Here is a 21,217-nt window from a genome sequence, read left to right on the forward strand (position 1 = left end):
TTAGTTGAATTTATTGGGGTGACATTGGTTAAGAAGATTTATAGGTTTCAAGTGTACATTTCTATGATACATGATCTGCAGATTGCATTGTATATTCACCACCCATACATTATTGCTTTCTCTTTCTTTTCTCTGGGATTCCCATAATGCATACTTGTATTTCTTTCTTTCTTTTTTTTTTTTTTAAATATATTTTATTGATTTTTTACAGAGAGGAAGGCAGAGGGATAGAGAGCCAGAAACATCGATGGGAGAGAAACATCGATCAGCTGCCTCCTGCACGCCCCCTACTGGGGATGTGCCCGCAACCAAGGTACATGCCCTTGACCGGAATCGAACCCGGGACCCTTGAGTCCGCAGGCCGATGCTCTATCCACTGAGCCAAACCGGTCCTGGCCATACTTGTATTTCTTAATCCTATCTCATAAGTCCATAGGCTTTCTCTACTTTTTTTTTTTTTCATTCCTTTTCTTTTTGCTCCTCTGACTGGATAATTTAAAATGACATATCACCTAGTTCACTGATTCTTTTTTCTGCTTGGTCAAGTCTGCTGTTGAAGCTCTTAACTGAATTCAGTTTCATGGTATTCTTCAGGTGTCAGATTTGTTTGATTTTTTTATAGTTTCTATCACTTTGTTGAACTTTTCATTTTGTTTACACATTGCTTTCCTTATTTTATTTAGTTCTCTGTATCTTCTTGAAGTTCACTGGACTTCTTTAAGAGGATTATTCTGAATTCTTCGTCAGATAGTTTATAGATCTCCCTTTCTTTAGGGTCAGTTACTGGAGTTTTATTAATTTCCTTTAATGGTGTCATGTTTACCTGATTCTTTGTGTTTTTTGATTCCCTATGTTGGTATCTATACATTTAGGTAAGTGGTCTCCTCCTCTACACTTTACAGGTTTGCTTTGGCAGAGAAAGACCTTCACCAGACAGCTCAGCCTGGGGTACTGGTAGTGCCTGTGGGCAAACAGAACTTTCTATTGGGGTCTCTACTTGGGTGAGGCCACTGTCATGCTCTAAAGTCAGGAGGGTTGTTGTGACTGGACTGTACAATTAGGTGAACTGGCTAGCTGAGCTCCCCATTCAAACAAGGCCACTGGGGAGGTTCCCTGATGGGGTGAGGAAGCTGGCAGTGTTCCTGGGTAGGATGATGCCACTAGTTGGACTCCATGATTGGACATGGCTATGACCTGATCTACGTAATCATACCTGGCTGGGTGGGATCCCTGGCAGTGCTTCCTGACCAGGTGGTGCTGCTAGCTGGACTCCATGCTGATGCAGGGTCGCAGGCAGGGCTCTGAGGTCAGATGGTGCCTCTGGCTATGTTATGCAATCAAACAGGGTCACAGGCTGTGTTCTGAAGTTGGGCAGGGCCTCAGGCTGAGTTTTGTGATCAGGTAGGCCACTGGCTATGCTCCACTATTAGACTAGCCAGATTCTTTGGTTGGGAGGGGCCTCTAGCTGTATCCTGCATTTAATGGTCTAGAGCAGTGGTTCTCAACATTCTGGCCCTTTAAATACAGTTCCTCATGTTGTGACCCAACCATAAAATTATTTTCGTTGCTACTTCATAACTGTAATGTTGCTATTGTTATGAATCGTAATGTAAATATCTGATATGCAGGATGGTCTTAGGCGACTCCTGTGAAAGGGTCGTTCAACCGCCAAAGGGGTTGCGACCCACAGGTTGAGAACCGCTGGTCTAGAGGCTGTGCTCCATGGATGGGTTAGGGTTGCTGTCCAAGCCCCCACATCAGGTGATGTTACAGGACATATTCTGCAAATGGGTGGAGTCATTGGCTGGCTTTCTGCCTGAATGAGGCAGCAGGCTGCATTCAACAATTGGGTGGGGCCATAGGTTGGGTTCTGCTGCACAGCAGGGCTATAGGGTAGGCTCCATAGCTTGGTGCTAACTAACATAGACTAGACTCTAAGGCTGCTCAGAGTCATTGGGGGGGGGGGGGGGAGATGCGGGGGGCAGGGACAGTACTTTAAAAGGCTGCTTATCAGTATTCAAGCAAGGCTGTAGGAGGTCTGGGGTGGAAGGTCCGTCAGCCTCAGCCCTGGATTGTGGTGTCTTGCACAGATAGTTGCTAGTTCATCTTCTGTAAGGGGGATTAAAATTGGTAATGACCTATGTCACCATCTTGATAATATCACTACCTGTGCTTATGTGAACTGGCAGAGATATAATCCTTTCTAGTAGGGATTATGGCAATTTGTATCAAGAAACTTAAAGATTCTTTATCTTTTGGCATAATTCCACCTTTAGCAATCTATCCTAACATATAATCAAAATTGCAGCAAAGATTTATAGTTTTTTTAAATCAATGCATTGTTTGAAATAACAAGCAAAACAAATGTTTAAAATTAGGTAAAATGATTGATGGAATGATGATGATAGCAAGAAATTACATAGAAATAATAGTGAAAAAATGTCCCTCAAAAAATTTAACAGCTTGAGAAATAATGCTGTATAAGCAAGATACAAGGTTCTATCTTTTTTAAAAAATATATATTTTATTGATTTTTTTACAGAGAGGAAGGGAGAGGGATAGAGAGTTAGAAACATCGATGAGAGAAACACATCAATCAGCTGCCTCCTGCACAACTCCTACTGGGGATGTGCCCACAACCAAGGTACATACCCTTGACCAGAATCGAACCTGGGACCTTTCAGTCTGCAGGCCGACACTCTATCCACTGAGCCAAACCGGTTAGGGTCAAAGTTTTATCTTTATGTAAAATATGAACTCTACTATATGAAAAACGGGGGTAAATTATAGACGATTTCAATTTTGTCCTTTATAATTTTTTTTAATTTTCCAATTTTTCCATAAGGGAAACAATCATTTTTATAATAAGAAAAAAGTATTTAATAGTAGTTGTGTGTGAGTAGACATAGGAACAGTAAAAGAGAATCAATTTGTACTTTTCAGCAGAGTGTCGTTTTTTAAATTCTTACTCTAAGATATGTTTTTATTGATTTCAGAGAGACAGGAAGGGAGAGGGAGAAAGTGAGGAAAAGGGACAGGGAGAGGAAGACAGAAGGAGAAAGGGAGAGAAGGAGAGAGGGAGGGAGAGAGAAAGGAAAGGAGGAGGGAAAGGAAAGGAGAGAGGAACATCGGCTGCCTTCCATATGCACCCCAACCAGGGACCGAATCTGCAAGCCAAGTATGTGTCCTAACCAGGAATCGTGGGACCGTTTGGTGCACAGGACCATGCTCAACCAACTGAGCCACCCAGCCAGGGTGACAGGTGTGTGTTTGTTTTTCTAGGTACCATTGAACTTGGATTCTTTTCCTATGAGCCAAATTCTTAGTTCTGGTTTTGTAGAGGGTTATAAAGAACAGCAAAAAGGGTCTGCAGTCATGGATTAAAACTAAAAACAAACCATGAGACAAATGGGAATCATGAAATTTTTTCAGTCATCTCTTACACCTCTTTCTAGGGAGAGTTTTTTGGTGTTCACAAACTGTCACTCTCTTCTCAAATTAGTTTTTCTACTGGTGACTCAAAGGCCCTTATCAAAACAAAAAATCAGGCAGCATAAATCTTACTTAAGTTAACTTCAAGTCCTATTCAAGGTAAGAAAACTACTCCTCCAAAATCATAAGAGACAAAATAAATGCTCAAGCTTTAAAGAAGATCCCCACTTTCCTTTACTCCTACTTAGTCTGTTCTAAAGGAGATAGTGCCTGATTCAAAACACCAGTACAGCCAAAAATGCCTGTTTTGTGCTAAAAGGTGAAAGCCTGGTGTGACCAGGAGACAACCAATAAATGGACAAGGCAGGAAAATGATGAGTGGTGAGAGGTGGTGTGACATGCTGGTTAAGGAAAGGGGAGGAGCAAGCTTTGGGGAGCAGCCTGAACACATAAATCACTCAGCAGTCCAACTATAACAAATGTGCTCATCTTAAAAGTGTGCTTCTAATAGAAATGAGAGAGAGAGAGAAAGAAACAGACTGACATTCACACAAAATTAAACTTGAAAATAGATGAGTTTAAATGAGAATGTAAAATGCAAATTTCTAAAACATGACTTTAATTGAAAATATAAACTATTTTAATTTTCCATTCATTCGAAATATTCAAAGCTTCTTCATCACTGCATAGCTTCAGGAGAAATCTATATGGAGCCCACCACTGTACAAATTTCTTTCATATTTCTTAATTTTAATTTGAAAATTACTGTGTTATTTTGTTTATGGTTCCCCTAAAAACCACTTGCTGAAAGAGATCACACTAATTTAACAACTTAAAAGCCAGAAGCAGCAGTCCTTTTTGAGGGCAAAAATTAGATTAGACTAAAATTAAAACATGGTATCATCAAGTTTATAATTTTAAGATATGAGTAGCTATGAGTTACTTTTAGTTATTTTGAGTCAACTCTCCCAAGAGACTTTTTGACCATCCCAAGTGACCAAAGAACTCTGTTCCCAGCTAAAAGCAGACATACCATGTGACTCATCAAACTCAGATATTGTGTTAAACACACACACTACTTGACTTCTGTAACTGTGATAAAGTCCAGGAGGCATCCACCTCATTAAAACACCATAGTACAAAAAGGCAGAAAAAACGTTTCTTTAAATATATTTTATTGATTTTTTACAGAGAGGAAGGGAGAGGGACAGAGAGTTAGAAACATCAATGAGAGAGAAACATTGATCAGCTGCCTCCTGCACACCCCCTACTGGGGATGTGCCCTTGACTGGAATCGAACCTGGGACCTTTCAGTACACGGGCCGATGCTCTATCTATCCACTGAGCCAAACCGGTTAGGGCAGAAAAAACATTTTTTAGTGCTAGTGATCGTTGTAATACATACCTGCACAGCTTATTATCTAAGATCAAACAGGGCCATACCATTTTATTGTCTTACAATCTCTAGAACACAATTCTGGTTTATTTGTAAAAAAAAAAGTATAGGAGAGAAAAAAATACCTAAAATGGAACAAAAAGTACATTGTATAGTTTGTTGTTATCAAGGATATCCTGTAATTCAAGTGAGTATACTGGCAAACCCTTCCATAAATCAGCTTGTAAGCTTAATTATGTTCAGCTTTTTTTTTTCTTCTTGATTTTTAGAGAAAGGGTAAGGGGGAGAGGGTAAGGGGGAGAGGGAGAAGGAGAGGGAGAGGGAGAGGAAGAGAGAAATACTGATTTGCTGTTCCATTTATTTATTTATTTATTTATTTTGCATTCATTGGTTGATTCTTGTATGTGCCCTGACCAGGGATCGAACCCATAACCTTGACATATCAGTGTCAGCTCTAACTAACTGATCTACCCAGCCAGGTCTGTTCAGCATTTTTCTAGAATCCACAATAAGTCTAAGATTGTAAATTTAGTTCACAAACTGGTAAGGCTATTAGAATCACAGAACTTGAAAACAGCAACTCTGTTATCTAGTCCATGTCCCTCCTTTTACAGAAGTGAGGCCACAGTCAATTGGCTATCTGGTGGAAATGCTTGGACTAGAATACTCAACCCTCATGAGCAGCTCCCAATCTAGCTGGAAAGAGCACAGTGCAGTGGCAGCTGTAGGACATGGTACAGACCCTGCAAAGAAACTGGCTATCAGAACACTGACAGCCAACGGCTGAGTTCTGGATGACATGGTATCTATTAGTTCTAACACCGACGTCTATGTCTGACACTAAATCGTTGCTTCCTCTTATGATTGTGGATGTATGGATCAAATAACTGGCTTCTACCTGCTTTTCTCAGAAGGCTGAAGAATGACATTTTACTCTATACTTTCTAGAAACCTTTCCCTTTCCCTTTTCCCTTCCCCTTCCTTCCTTCCTTCCTTCCTTCCTTCCTTCCTTCCTTCCTTCCTTCCTTCCTTCCTTCCTTCCTTCCTTCCTTCCTTCCTCCCTCCCTCCCTCCCTCCCTCCCTCCCTCCCTCCTCCCTCCCTTCCTCTGGAATCAATGAAAAAAAAAATACCCTGGGTGCGTCTTTCTTTCATAAGCAGGGCTTCAGAACAGGGAAAGATCCGTGTGGACTGCAGTGCAGTGCTCAATGAAAACTAATAAATTGGGTAGGTCAGCTTTAATTTAACTGAGTGCCTGACAGGCATCAAAATTTAATGACAGCTATTGAGAAGCCCTTAAGAAGAAAAACAGTGATGATTTCAACTTGGTTTATAAATCAAGACTGAGTCACACTTACAGCACCTTAATCAAAGGTCAGCGATCCTATAAGCAAGCATCTCTCATTGTTCTTGCAGCAGCTACTACAGATGATATACTAGTACATCAACTGTGATCAGCACTGGATTACCCCAATGAGAAATCTCTAAATGCTTTGTGGCTTGAGGGGCTATTCAATACCAGAACTTGATCCTACTCCCCCTATACTTGGCCTAAAAAAATCCCTATTCTATTGGCCTTGCATCCACAAAAACTCCACCCAGCTTCCTGACGTCATGGAAATGTACCAGTTCACTCAGAAGACCTAGTATGTGGGCTCATCTATTTGTGGAAAGAGATAGTTCTCTCCAAAATAACTGAGTCAGAAATTTTTAACAGCACTAGATTTGTTTTTTTATTAAAAAAAAAAAGGGGGGGGGACTTTTTTTGGTCATCATTGAATAAACAGGATGAGTACTGTTTCTCCTTCCAAGGAGCAAAAACTAATGCTAAACATAGCTGGGAACACTGGCTGGTAGGAAACAGGGTAAAAACTTTTTTAAAAATTTAAATCATATGAAAACTCTACAGTTGTTTAATTTTTAAAACTTTATTAGAGAATGCAAAGCAAGACATTTCAGTGACTTCTTTACCAATCTGTCATGCCAGGAAGCATTACTCAGGGAGGGTATCTTCTCTGGAAATGAGCAGGAAACTTACCTGTGAGTTGGATTTAAGGCATTTTCACTAAAATCGGGAAGTTAAGACTATTTAACCTTCTGAGGATCCTGCCAGTTTTATTATACTGTTTGTACTTTTACAGGTAACTAACTATTAGTACTTTAAATTAAGCAGAGATCACAGCAGGGTTGAATAGTTTTCACACACAAACCTCAGAACTCTATCTGTAATGAGAGACACTGTAAATCATAAACAGTACTCCACACCCGATAGCTTTTACTAAGTGAAAGTGGGATAATTTGGTGGGCTGTACATTTTTAGAAGCGAAATAAAAACTCTATGTAGTTCCCCACATACTTCAAGAGCTGTGAAGGTCAAATGAAAGAGGTGAAATGGCTTTATAAAAGGCAACACACTGCTCAACATAAGGGTTGGTTATACATGCACTGAAACAATAAAAATTCTAAATCTAGGATAATAGTTATTTCTGGGGAGGGCAGGGAAGGAAGAACCAGAAAGGCTTCTCCAACTCTATCTGTAATGTTTTGTTACTTAAATAAAATCTGAGACAAATACTATAAAATATTAACATTTGTGCAGCAGACACATAAATGTTCATTATACTTTTCTCTATAACTCTCTGTGTTTGTAATAATTCATAATAAAACCTGCAACAGTAAGTTTTATAATGTAATCTTAAGAAAATAAAATGACAAAGATCCAAGGAATCTTTGTCTTTTAAAGGTTTCTTATAATATTTTAAAGCTACTTAACTTTATACATAGAGTATCTTGCTTTCTACTAACAACTATCTATTTTCCTTATTAATATAATCACCATCACTTTTTTTCCCTTTACACTTCCATCTAACAGAGTTGAAATAAAAAAACACAACTCTCTCTGGAGCATACGGACAAAGGAAGCTCAGTGAGATGGGCTCAGTGAAGTGGGGTTCTGGGAGCAGCTGGCAGAGGGAGGGGAGAGCACTGGACAGAAGACCAGTGCCCAGTGGGAGAGGCAGCCAGGTCTTCTATCAGACTTCATTATTTTGTTTGAAGTATCATGACTATCCAAAATACCAGAGAGACCCCTTTTAAAAGATCAAAATTATATCCCACACATACTAAAATATTTCTGGATGACATAATATAACACCAAGGAATACTACAAAATAATATAGCTGAAATAAGACTGGTCATGGTTTGATAGCTATTTAAGCTGGTGATGATATATTGGGACACTTTGTACTATCCTATTTACTTCTGTGTATATTTAAATTTTTCTATAATAAAATTATTTTTAATCCCAACTACAATAAATGATTAACCATCATCATGTTAAAAGTCTTGCTTCATTTCAATCTGCTAAGTCCTATTTATGACAAGAGGATCAGGTAGCCAGGCCAGGGTTAGTCATGCTGCTACCACTAATCAACTATGTGCCTTGGTCTTACTCAGTCTCTGGTTTTGAGCTTATGCAACTGAAAAAATGAAATGGTTGCATGAGATGATATCTAAGTCCCTATTTAACAACAAGATTATTATTAGAATTATAAAACACAGTTATTGTATAATACAGTTAAGAACTGCAAATGTTACTGATATCAGACTAAGGCCACATACAAATATATTTAACCCCTCATTTATTTATTTATTTGACAAACATTTAGGGAATATTTACTATGTACCAAGCAGTGTTACATGTAGCTAGAATACAAAGTTAAATGATAGAATTCTGCCTTCGAGATCCAATCTAATCATGGAAGATACATGTTTATATTAAACACATGAAAACAATACAATGTAAGGGATGATGACAGAAATAAGGGAGTTGAAAATACCAAAAGGCTTCCATTTTCATATGCAGACAGTGGAAAAAAGTATCAGGAGATGAGACTGGATAGGAAAGTAGGGATCAGACTGAGAAGGACTATGAATGTGATGCCAAGGAATTTGGATGGTATCTTGAAAAGTAATAAGGAAGGTATTTTAAAGATTCTAAGCGTGGAAATGATGAGATCCAATTTACATTTTAGATGAACTGCTGCAATAAGAATTTGGATTTGGTGGTGGCTGGCAATGTTTGAAGGACAGAGGAGAGAAACAAAGGAGGAAAGGGAGGTTTACCTAGTACTTAGGAGATACCAAAAATGATCCAGCAGGATATGATGAGGGCTGGAATCAAGGCAATATTAGTGGAGGTTCTTGAGATACTTTTAAAGCAGCACCTTCGGTTCTGGAGTAGGAAGAGGAAAGTACACTGAGATACATGAATAAATGGTTGTTAATGTACAATAACCAGTTCCTTCTTCAAAGATAAATAAAGCAAAGATTTTAGAAATGCAGATTTTAGGTACTCTGCTGTATTTCTTCCCTCATTTTTCAAGATAATATAGAAACGATAGCATGGAATGATAGCATCTATTCATCATCATTACAGCTTCAAACAGAGTGCCTAGCATAGAGTGGGTGCTTAATAAATGTGGGTTAGCCCTGGTCAGTGTGGCTCAGTTGACTGATTGTCATCCCATGCACCAAAAGGTGGCATGTCTGGTTCCCGGTAAGGGCACATGCCTGGGTTGTGGGCTCGATCCAAAGTAGCGGGAGTGCAGGAGGCAGCTGATCCATGTTTCTCTCTCACATAGATGTTTCTCTCTCTCCCTCTCTCTAAGATCAATAAAAACCTACTGAGAACAATAAATGTGGGTTATGTGTTTAATGTGATAAGTTAATAAACAAATGAAACAAACAGTACCACATGGTGCAGGAGGTTAACTCCCTGCTCACTGGCCATATTAGCAATGACTTGATAAAAAGCACAAGTAAAAGTAAGAAAAGATGAAAATTCTTTATCAGGTGATTTTATGTCCTTCTGCAACTTTTCCCTTAAACCTTCCAGGTTTTTAAACTATTATGTCTTAAGACAATGAAGAAGGTGGGTGAATTCTTGTTATTAAGAGTTAGACTGCTCATATGTAGCCTATAAGGTATTTTTTCTTATAAATTATATAGTATATTTTATCTGAGCCCCAAAAAGGGCACTTCTAAGAGAAGTATTAGAAATGCTCAGTTTCAGGTGCCACAAACCATAAGGACTTTTATCCCAATTTTCACAAAACAACAGCAATATTTTTCCCTTGAAACTATTATCTTCATTTAAATAAAGAGGAAAAGTAGGAAGAAAAAAAAAAACCAAGATGGCGGCATAGGTAAACACCGGAGATTGCTGCCTCACACAACCACTTCAAAAATACAACTAAAAGATGGAACGGACATCATCCAGAACCACAGGAAGGCTGGCTGAGTGGAAATTCTACAACTAGAAGGAAAGAGAAAAGCACACTGAGCCTCAGAGGAGATGCGGTGCGGAGGTAAAATACAGAGGTACAGAGGCGCATGCGGAGAGGGCTGGCGGCTGAGGACACGGTTGTCTTTTTCAATCGGGAGGGAGTCTCAAGCTCTGAGCTCCAGTTCCGGGCGAGTCTCTGGGGACCCAGACTCATACGGGAGAAACTGGACTGTCTGGCATCGGTCGGAACTCGAGGGCAGCTTTCTCTCGGAGGTGCTTGGAGCGATTGCCAGGACACTGAGAAGCAGGGCCTCTGAGGGCAGGACTGAGAGCAGCCATAACTGCTTGCTCTGCCCTGTTGATCCCCTGGGACCCCGCCCCGCCCAAGCCTTTTGCATATGAAAGGCCTGGACCTTTGCAATCTGATAATTACCTAACAAACTGCAGCTGGCCCAAGGCCCCAGGGCAACTTGCATTGCATCACAGCTGGCTCCTGCTGGGTAGCCTCAGGCAGAGGCTAGATCAGCACCTCCTTAGAGATCCAGAAGCCAGTGTGCCCGGTGGTCAGAGTGGGACCATCCAGATTGCAGCTCCTCGGATCCATAAAGGACACACTCAGGGGGCAGACTCAGTGACCACCAAAGCCCCATTGAAGCAAGTCTTGCCCCGGCAGGGTGTCTCCAGCACAGAAGTTCTCCCACTGCAAACACAGCTGATTCTCACAGCCAATTGGTCAATCCCTCCCAGTGTTACCTACAACAATCAAGGCTTAACTACAAGACTGTGCACAAAGCCCACAAGGGGGTGCACCAAGAGTGTCTACCTCAGGTAATTGGGGAGGCTGAGCCACTGGGCCCTATAGGACACATAGCACAGAAAGCCACTCTATCGACACAGCGAAGCATAAAAAAATGCCAAGACAAAGAAACAGGACACAAATGACAGAAATGGAGGAAGGCAAACTACTGGATATAGAGTTCAAAACCACACTTTTAAGGTTTTTCAAGAATTTTCTAGAAACCACCGATAAACTTAATGAGACCCTCAAGAAATCTAATGAGACCCTCGATGTTGTGATAAAGGACCAACTAGAAATTAAGCATACACTGACTGAAATAAAGAACATTATACAGACTCCCAACAGCAGACTAGAGGATCGCAAGAAACAAGTCAAAGATTTGAAATATGAAGAAGCAAAAAACACCCAACCAGAAAAGCAAAATGAAAAAAGAATCCGAAAATACGAAGATAGTGTAAGGAGCCTCTGGGACAGCTTCAAGCGTACCAACATCCAAATTATAGGGGTGCCAGAAGAAGTGAGAGAGCAAGATATTGAAAACCTATTTGAAGAAATAATGACAGAAAACTTCCCCTACCTGGTGAAAGAAATAGACTTACAAGTCCAGGAAGCGCAGAGAACCCCAAACAAAAGGAACCCAAAGAGGACCACACCAAGACACATCATAATTAAAATGCCAAGAGCAAAAGACAAAGAGAGAATCTTAAAAGCAGCAAGAGAAAGAAACTCAGTTACCTACAAGGGAGTACCCATACGACTGTCAGCTGATTTCTCAACAGAAACTTTGCAGGCCAGAAGAGAGTGGCCAGAAATATTCAAAGTGATGAATACCAAGAACCTACAACCAAGATTACTTTATCCAGCAAAGCTATCATTCAGAATTGAAGGTCAGATAAAGAGCTTCACAGATAAGAAAAAGCTAAAGGAGTTCATCACCACCAAACCTGGATTATATGAAATGCTGAAAGGTATCCTTTAAGAAGAGGAAGAAGAAGAAAAAGGTAAAGATACAAGCTATGAACTACAAATACACATCTATCAACAAGTGAATCTAAAAATCAAGTGAATAAATAATCTGATGAACAGAATAAACTGGTGATTATAATAGAATCAGGGGCATAGAAAGGGAGTGGACTGACTAGTGGGGGAAACGGGTGTGGGGGATGGGGGAAGAGACTGAACAAAAATCGTGCACCTATGGATGAGGACAGTGGTGGGGGTGAAGGCGGAGGGTGTGGTGGGAACCGGGTGGAGGGGAGCTATGGGGGGGAAAAGAGGAACAACTGTAATAATCTAAACAATAAAGATTTAATTTAAAAAAAAAGAGGAAAAGTAAAGCACATAAAGTTAGATAATCTAGACAATATCCTGTTATTAATGACTACTAGTCTGAAATTACAAAATTCTGCCTATCTTGTAATTAGTACCTCCTTATACTATCAGGTTTTCTCAGCAGTGAGCCTGTTGTACTAAACATCAAAACCTTGAAATCTGATCATTTGATTTTATACCCATATATAATAATAAAAGTGTAATATGCTAATTAGATCAGATGTCCTTCTGGACATTCCCTCCTTCCCGACAAAGCCGCAGCGGGCAGGGGCCCCAGCAGAGGCCCCCGGCTGCAGCAGCTGGCAGGCAGGGGCCAGGGCCAAGGCCCTTGCATGAATTTCATCCATCAGGCCTATAGGTCATAATAATTAAAACATTGATCATGTCCCAGGTAATACGCTTAACAGTTTATACATATATTACCTCATTTGATTTTGATCTTTGCATTAACCCCAAGAAGTGGTACATAAAGTATTGCCATTCTACAGTACAAAAAGATGGGGGGGCTTAGAGAAAATGTGTATCTTGTCCAATGACATACAACCAAAACAAGCCTGTCAGACTCAGTAGCCCATGACTCTTCACACCTATGTAGCATTGCCTCTCCTAAACCATATGAGATATGTGGGCAAGTGTTATTGTCTCTACTTTAAAAATCCCAGGCTCAGAAAATTGACAACACTTGCATAAGGTCACACACTTAGAAATGGAGCCAGCATCAGGCTCCTAGTTCAGGGCCTCTACCACTCTACCTCCGATACTGGACCTCTTCCATGAAACAAATCATAGCCACTCCACAGGAATTAGCAAAGTATAAAGTCCCACCCTTGTTTTAAAAAATCAAACACCTAATGGCTTTGTCAACATAGCATAAAGGTCATGAGGTTCTAAAAAAAGAACTAATAAAGTTTCTTTTCTGACACATCAAGGCCACCTTTGACTCAAGTCATAAAAGGAGCTAATTTAGAAAATAATGCTTTTCAGATTTCTGATATGTGCATTTGTTTTCCCAATATTTATGTGTTTCTTTTAGAGTCCACATTCACTGCCAAAGTTTTCAGTACTTATCTGAGAATTGGGTAAAGGTTAAAGAGCAATTTTGTGTCCCCAACCCACAGAGAAAACAATATCTACAATTAATCCTCACAGACTCTACTGCCAAATAGCAAGCAGATGTATTATTTCTCAGATGCATTGTGTATGTGCCCAGGCAGTGGAAAGGGGTGAAAGAGGGTAGAGAGAAACATTAAAAACAAACCACATTTGGGGGACTCATTTCTTCTAAGGGCTTACATCTTCTAAGGCGTTTGGCGGCTGACAAGATGATCCTGCCCTTGAATACAAGGAAGTTGCACCCAGTCTCACAAAGCCCAGCTTCAATCACTCCAAACAGAAGTCTGGACTTCCCTCCAAGACAAATATGGAATTCAATCTGTGTGATGCCTTGAATGCAGCGAATTAGTTTGCAATCCTTTATTATGACCATACAAGGGAGGGAAAAGAGCTACTTCATTAGTCCCTACTTGAGGGGGAAACAACAGGGGGAAAAACATATCATTTAAATCCCATAGCAAAGTTTTCAAACTTTTCCAGTAAGATACACACCCTAATTGAGTCATCAGCATAATACTCTACAAGTGTATCACCTCAATACTAACTACTTTTCCTATACATGATTGTTTTAAGAAGCTATAACTTGTTTCATTCTTTTCCTTTAGTCATTTAACACTATAATTTTTAGAGTAAGTGCACTGCCCTTAATTCACTTAAGTACTTAATCTATAGCTAAATTTTCACACAGCTGAGCAAAAATTATACCTGAAAATAGCTAATAGCCAAAGTACTGAGGCAACATAAAGAAAACTGTTTCATGGCCGAAACCGGTTTGGCTCAGTGGATAGAGCGTCGGCCTGCGGACTCAAGGGTCCCAGGTTCGATTCCGGTCAAGGGCATGTAACTTGGTTGCGGGCACATCCCCGGTGGAAGATGTGCAGGAGGCAGCAGATCGATGTTTCTCTCTCATCGATGTTTCTAACTCTCTATCTCTCTCCCTTCCTCTCTGTGAAAAATCAATAAAATATATTTTAAAAAATTAAAAAAAAAAAAGAAAACTGTTTCATGAATCAATGAGAATGTGCTAAATCCAAAATTAAGATTATTAGGAGGAAAATTCTTTGAAACTAAAATTAATATGTGGACATTTTTCAAATATGTTTGGCTATTTATTAGCTAGTTGTGTTAAGAGTTATATAACACAGTCTTTTAGGAATGGTCAATCTCAACTGAATATTAACTATCAGCTTGAAGATCAGTTGGAACCCTCCTCTGTGGTATTTTAAAAACCATCTCCACTGACTACTCTCCAAATATTTGCATATGGCATATGGGATACTGAATGAAAGGCGATGAATTTCCTGAAATCTCTCATAGGCCATGATCCACTCCCAAAGATCCAAAGTTGTTCATGTTAGTTTGACAGACCAGGCAACTCCAGCTCTAAGCTTTTCCCACTTACAAGTACTTGATCCCACCTACTACATTGAAAATGTGTTTCCTATTCTTTCCCCATCACATTAAAAACAAAACAAAACAAAAACGGAGTTTTAGGTGAACTCTTCTCCTGAAGCTAAAAATGAATGGATACTTCTTTGGATACCAAGTTGATAATGAATCTATTTCTAAAACTCTTGAACTAGACTGCCTGAGTTTGAATTCTTGATTCCACTCTTGCTAACTGTGTGATCTTAGAGAAGTTAATTAATCTGTCTGAGCCTTAATATTCTCATCAATCAAAGGGATTCTTATGAGTTAATAAAAATTTAGAACAGTACCTGACACACATAAGTGGCCAATTTAAAGAAACAATTATTATTATTATTATTATCATTATCATTGCTATCACTGTTGTTAATTTGAAAATTATACTGTTAACGTGTCCCTCTGCCATTCCTCCAGAATGTGGAAAAATCAATCAAAAGTTAATTAGATCTCTGAACTACTCCTAAGTTAAAGAAAATGATACTTTGATAGTTTGGTCACCAAATTACACATTTTAATGAACTTAAGTCTGTGATTTAACATCATAAGGACTCAACTAAAATAGCAGTTTAGGATTCATTTGAATCTCTTATGGGCAACTCTTACAGATTTCAGTCTCTAAGTTATGAGTATTAAACTTTGGAAATCATGAAGCTAAAAATAATCACAATACATTTGGAGAGACAGATGCATCTGCAACTAAGCTACAACATAGAAAAGGAAACTAATTTGAACAGGGGATTAAATGGGTTCATTTTTCCTGGGATTAAAAAAACACACACATCAGCAGCCACAACAACAAGAAATAATAAAGATTGAAAAGTTATAGGTTATGAAATATATGCAAAGTGAATATGCCATAGTTATTATTATGTTTTCAAGCTTTTATATAAAACCTAATCTACACATTAAAATACTAAGGTAAAAAACACATTACTATCATAGAAGAAAAAATAACCACAAAATAGCACATTTGCAACACCTAAAAACAAAGAGTTAAATACCAGTACAACAATATTAGCAGCTGTTTATTTGGATCTTACTATGTATCAGGCACTGTTCTAAACAACATTAAGTGTCCTATCTTCATAAAGAATTTCTATGAATCAATACAAAAAACCCCCACACAAACAAAATTTTAAATGAGCAAAAATCCCAAATAGAAATTTCAAAGAAAGCACAAACGACCCATAAACAAAATTAAAGATGCTCAACTATAATTCTAATCAGAGAAATGAAAATTAAAACCCTAATGAGACATGAGTTCACACACCTAGATAGGTTAAAACGTAAAAAGCTGTCAATATCTAGTTTTGTTAAGGAACAATGGTAACTCTTAGTCACTGGTGGTGAAGGTATAAATTGGTACAATTGCTTTGGACAACAGTTTGATATTACTTAGTAAATCTGAACATGCACATCCACATCCTCAATGCCCAAGCAATTCTGCTCCTAGGTATCTACCATAAGAATACTCTTGCACATGTGGAATAGGGGGCAATGGCTAACAAAGTCACTGAAGCACTGTTCCTACAGACAAAACAAACAAACAAACAGGAAACAACACAAATGACCACCAACAAAAGTGGAATAATATATATACTGTGGTATATTCATATAACTGAAAACTACACAGCAGTGAAAAAGAACAAAATACCACTACATGGATAAACTCAGAAACAAAGTTGAAAAAAAAGCAAGTCACAGTATATAATACATACTGTATGATTCCCTTTAACCAATGTAACCCCAATAAATTCAACACAAATAAATAAAAATTTTAAAAATAAAGTTCAAAACAAGCAAACCTAGAAAATAACATCGAGTTAATAAGATATATACCAAGGTGATAAAACTAGTATAAGTAAAACAAGAGAATGCTTACTATAAAAGTAAAGACAGCCGAAACCGGTTTGGTTCAGTGGATAGAGCATCAGCCTGCGGACTGAAAGGTCCCAGGTTCGATTCCGGTCAAGGGCATGTACCTGGGTTGCGGGCACATCTCCAATAGGAGATGTGCAGGAGGCAGCTGATCGATGTTTCTCTCTCATCGATGTTTCTGACTCTCTCTGTCTCTCTCCCTTCCTCTCTGTAAAAAATCAATAAAAAATATATTTTTAAAAAAAAAAGTAAAGACAGTCATTACCACTGGGAGGAGGGAGGGCACACAGGGAGCTGCTGGGACATTGGTAGAATTCTATTTCTTTATCATTATTATTATTAATCTTCACCCGAGGACATGCTTAGAGAGAGGAAGGGAGAGATATAGGTAGGTAGGTAGGTAGGTAGGTAGGTAGGCAGACAGATATCAACTGGTTGTCCTCCATATGTGCCCCAACCAGGGATCAAACCTGCAACCCAGGTATGTGCCCTGACTAGGGATCGAACTGGTAACTTCTCAGTACCTGGAATGACACTCAACCAACTGAGCCATACCAGCCAGGGCTGGGAAACATTTTATAACACAGAGGCCATATTCAACCAAACACTGCGCCCAAGACTGATGTGAGAGCAGGAGAGAGACAGTCCAGTAAAAGGTACTCAGATACCTAAGTCTTCAGTAGCTGACCTATCCAAGACAAACCCTGGACAGTTGAGATCAAGACCCACAATCAAAAAGAATCCTTTATGAAATAAGTGAATGATCATTCTATGTGTTGTATGAAGACAGACACAGCTTTATTGTGATTCCCTTGGGGGCAAAACATGGTGTAGGCATAAAGTGGAACAGAAAAGATCTAGATGGAATATAAAGAAATATTTCTACAGTTTGCAGAGTCATGGTAGACTAGTAGACAGAGGTTCTTATTTGATTTAGGCAGAGTAATAGAAGCCTCCAGCAAAAAAATCTGTTTCAAATCAGATCTTTCAGTTAAAAGGTTTTTCTGCTAGTCTTCCCCTAATAAAATTAGAAATTCTCTAATTTTCTACTGGCATTTTCTCCAGATACAACAAATCTGTGAACCTGATATAAAAATTCATAATATGCTTTTATTTCCATAGGAAAGGGGGATAATAATGCTCTCTGAAAGAAAATATAAACACTGCACATTTATTTTTAAAACTGCTTATGATTAGACCACTATCACTCATCCAAGTGAGCCACACCAGCCAAGGACCATAATTTTGTTTGTTTGTTTGTTTGTGTGTGTGTATATATATATATATATATATATATATATATATATATATATATTTCTTTATTGATTTCAGAGAGGAAGGGAGAGGGAGAGAGAGACAGAAACACTAATGATGAGAGAGAATCATTGATCGGCTGCCTCCTGCACACTCCCCACTGGGGATCAAGCCCGCAACCCAGGCATGTGCCCTTGGCCAGAATTGAACCCAGGACCCTTCAGTCCGCAGGCCGACACTCTATCCATTGAGCCAAGCCAGCTAGGGCTGTTTTTTTTTTTTTTTTTAATTAAGCAACTACTATGTCCAGGCACTCTTCTAGGTGCTAGGGATATAGAGATCACTCATTACAGAGAGCTCATATCTAAGCAACAGCTAAAGAGTATATATTTCACAGAAGTTTACTGTAATGTTATTAAAAGCAAAAAATTCTGGAAGTAATCTAAATGTTCAAAATAGAGCTGTGATTAAATAATGATAAATCCAAATGATTTAAAAATGTAGTTCTTTAAAAACAGTATTTTTAAGCAGTAATTCATGATGGGAAATTGTCATGATGCAATGTTAAATGAAAAAAGCAGGCTATAAAAGTGTACAGAGTACATACATATATACATGCATTTCCTATCCCTTTATATGCATCCAAAAAGTCATCCAAGTATTGTAAATGATCACTTTTTCTTTGTATCTTTTGGAATTTCTTAATTCCTAAAATAGTATTAATTGTCTTTTATCACTAAGGGGGAAAAATTGTCAAAGTAATTTCAATCAACACAACACCAGGAACTCTATAGATTTATGTATTAGAAACTAGTCAGCAATACCAGTCCTTGAACCTCTGCCTCTGAACTCTGAGAGAGAGCTTATCTTTTCCTAGGCCTTTAAGGCAGCGGTAGCCAACCTTTCGGACCTCACGGACCACCAGTAGTCCGTGGACCACGGCTGGCGACCGCTGCTTTAAGGAATACTCAAGAATGAGCAATATAACCAAGTAACACACCCTATGTTTTCTTCCAACCTAGTCTCTTATTTCTAGCTGTCCGCTGAATATTCCAACTGAATGCCTTACTCACATAACTCCTATTTAATTATGTCCAAAAATAAATGCGTAACTTTTCCCTATTGCAAACCTTCTAGCAATCACATTACTGTCCATGGTAATAACCTTTCTCCCATTCAGAATGCTTGGAAAACAGCCTAAATTCATCTCTCCTTTTCCCATTTCAAGATCATTAATAAATGCTGTCAAAATCTCTCTCCCAGTGCACCTTACTCTTCCTTCTTACTTCCACCATCCTGTCAGTCCAGGCCCTGATCGCACTGTCAGTGACATTACTGGACCAGCATTCGCGTGGGTCTTCCTGATGCCATGCTCTTCCATCTCTAAGTCACAGCTCCTTATGCAGAACTTGGAAGATGTCACCCACTGGCTCAGAAACTACTAAAGCCTTCCCCTTTCTACCACTCCAATCTATGCCTGGCTTTTATTAAACCCCATAATTTGGATCCACCCTAACTACTTAACTTGATTTTCCGTTATACACCAGGCTCCTCCCTCATCAACAAACAGACATGCCATAATCAATCTTACCACCAAGCCTTGGAATATCTGAATTTAAAAAGAACAAGTCCTTCCTTTCCCCTATATTCATATTTAAAGAACTTAATGAATTTTCCTCTTCTACATAGCTTTTCTTGATTAGCCTAACCTCATTTGTTTCACTTTTCAGAATTTGTCTATCACTTAATTACGAATCTCACAATTAGGCATTTACTTCCACACTCGTGTAAGTGGATTTACTGTTATATATGTTAGTCATCTATTAAATTCCATACTTCTTGAGGACAAGAGCCATTCCTTATTCTGTCCCCCACAATATTTAGCATGAGGCAGAACTCATAGAAAGTACTCAATATTGGATGACTGATCCAGCAAGAAATGATCAACTTCAGTTCCTGCCTCATTTAACATGCATGTAGTGGTTTAGGCAGGTCAAGCACCATTCTAAAGGATATCATAGGAGACTCTTAAGCACATTCTCATGAAGTCCTTTTAGGTATAATTCAGTGATGACAGGGGGGTATGCCCTGTATTATTCCCAAAGTTCTAGGGAATAATAATTGGTGTTCTCTAAGTTTAAACACCTTCCAACTTCCAGGAGAACAGGAACTAGGTCTTTTGAAAGAGTGCTTTGATTGGAATGAATGTCAAAGAGAACTGCATAATAAAACAAACGACCTGAATAGAGAGTCCTGCTTATTCATAAGTCGCCAAATCTCACTGACCCTCAGTTTAACTCAAGAGATGCCATGCTGTTATTGTTTAAATGATAGTAACTGCCAACTGATGAGAAATATTTTCATATGTGCAGTTGTAGTGCCCATACAGTGAGGCCTTGACTTACGAGTGTCCCGACTAACGAGTTTTTTGAGATACCAGCTGTCTCTCGGTGGATTTTTTGCATTGAGTTGATAGAGTAATTTGAGTTAACGAGCTCCTTAATGAGCTCGGCCTCCAAACGAATTAAACTCCTAAGTCAAGGCCCCACTGTATTTATGAAGTTCTTTGGAGTCTTCAAAGGGCTTTCTACATACCTGATCTTTCATTATCTGACCTTTCCTAAATACTAGGTGAAATGGACACAAAGTATTATTTAAAACAGAGTTTATATATAACACATATTTTGTTATATGGTTGGTATGAGAATGCAATTTTATCCCAACACATGTTCCCGCTTATTCTTCCCTTCCCTTTCTGCCACCTTCTGCCTAATTAGGACTATCCATAATTTATGGTTTAAGTCTTAAAGGTTTTATAGCATTTCAGAAATGTGCCTATAATTTTCACTAATATTTACAGTGTATCAGTTTCTGTTTCTCTTTCTGCTCAAGTCTAAAAACAGGGAAACACAGGTACATACACATCTTTTTATTAAACCCAAAAATATTTTATTAAAACAATCTGTCCATTTTTGCATAACAATACACCCAGTGTATTTTTAGAAAGGATTACTGGCAGTTTGACTTAATCTTAAAATATGACACTGGTCCCACCAGTGGCACCTGGAACAGGTGTTAGAGGAATTTGACATCTTTTAACCATCTGCATTTCTCCTGCCCCCACCTTATGCCTCTCCTGCCAGTCTGCAAGCCTTCTTTTTCTTTTCCTGTTCTTGTCTTTCACTTCCCTTCCTGTAGTGCCCATAAACTTTTATTATTACCACTAAGGGCACTAAAGCAAACACAGCTGCCAACAAGCCTAGAAATAATACAATGGATATAATTCTAATGGGAGTCTAC

At 38.8% G+C, this 21,217-nt stretch overlaps 1 protein-coding gene across 10 annotated transcripts in view; it reads right to left on the reverse strand.

Annotated features, from left to right (window-relative positions):
- Positions 1-21,217, reverse strand: part of STK38L (serine/threonine kinase 38 like) — a 67,504-nt gene that overhangs the window by 36,738 nt on the left and 9,549 nt on the right. For 2 of the 10 annotated variants that reach the window (XM_036302078.1, XM_036302081.1), the window contains exon 3: positions 8,952-9,060. The exons of 7 other annotated variants lie outside the window; for them this stretch is intronic. The gene's annotated coding sequence lies outside the window, so the exon portion shown is untranslated. Of the gene's footprint in view, positions 1-8,951; positions 9,061-13,537; positions 13,556-21,217 lie in introns of those variants that run through there. One more of the 10 variants, XM_036302080.1, reaches the window with a different exon arrangement.

This window comes from Myotis myotis, unplaced genomic scaffold (genome assembly GCF_014108235.1).
Source record: "Myotis myotis isolate mMyoMyo1 unplaced genomic scaffold, mMyoMyo1.p scaffold_m19_p_3, whole genome shotgun sequence".
Lineage (NCBI taxonomy): Eukaryota > Metazoa > Chordata > Mammalia > Chiroptera > Vespertilionidae > Myotis > Myotis myotis.